Source organism: Geospiza fortis, unplaced genomic scaffold (genome assembly GCF_000277835.1).
Source record: "Geospiza fortis unplaced genomic scaffold, GeoFor_1.0 scaffold115, whole genome shotgun sequence".
Classification (NCBI taxonomy): domain Eukaryota; kingdom Metazoa; phylum Chordata; class Aves; order Passeriformes; family Thraupidae; genus Geospiza; species Geospiza fortis.
Window position 1 is genome coordinate 30,752 of NW_005054499.1, and position 775 is coordinate 31,526.

General features: G+C 53.9%; 1 protein-coding gene across 1 annotated transcript in view; it reads right to left on the minus strand.

The window, feature by feature from the left end:
• YRDC (yrdC N6-threonylcarbamoyltransferase domain containing) overlaps positions 1-768 on the minus strand; it is a 3,269-nt gene extending 2,501 nt beyond the window's left edge. The window contains exon 1 of the mRNA XM_005428700.2: positions 680-768. The gene's annotated coding sequence lies outside the window, so the exon portion shown is untranslated. The remainder of the gene's footprint in view (positions 1-679) is intronic.
• Between the last annotated feature and the right edge of the window lie 7 nt (positions 769-775).

Genomic DNA, 775 nt, shown 5'->3' on the forward strand with positions numbered 1-775 from the left:
ATATCTCGGCTGGGCAGAAAGAAAATTTTATAGATAAGAATTAATAAACAACCTCAAGACCGAAAAGTGAAGAGCTTTGACTCTTTCTTCAGATGCATGGGCCGAAGCAGAGACATCCTGCACATCTCGGGCAGCAACTAACAACAGCAACATGAGAATGGTTGGGAATTCCCCTTTTTGTTCAGTGGTACCCTGCTGCTTCCTGGAGATGGCACCCGGACGGTGAAGAAGAGGGGACATCGGGGCTGGCATGCAGATGAAGAAACTCCTTACCAAACCTAACAAAACCCGGTAAAAACAACGAGCCAACACGGAGGGGTCGAAGTGATGTCTAGACGTGAGGAACAGAATCCAGAGTCCGCTAAGATCCTTTTTACCCCTCACCCTAACCTAAAGGATGTCGGCTGGAAAGAAGACCTCAAATGTCAAACCGAAAAACCGGGAATCTCCTGATGCTCTCGTGAGGACGGAACCCCCAGCTCTGCCCACAGACCAGGGGGCAAAGCTGCACTTTTCATCCTCCTCCTCGTCCTCCGTGCCACTCCTGGGAGCAGCGGCGCTGTGAGCCCGGCCCGTCAGTTCTCCCCACCCGAGCTGATTTTTAATAAAGGCATTAAAGAGGAGAAACATCTCCTGCCCTATTTATTTCACCACCCGCCCCGTGGGGGTCTCCGCGCACCGGTAGAGCCGCTCCACGTCCCCGAGGCAGATGGCGAGCGGCTTGGCTCCGTTCCGCCCCTTCAGGCTGTAGATGCTGCGCACGGCGGCCGAGTCA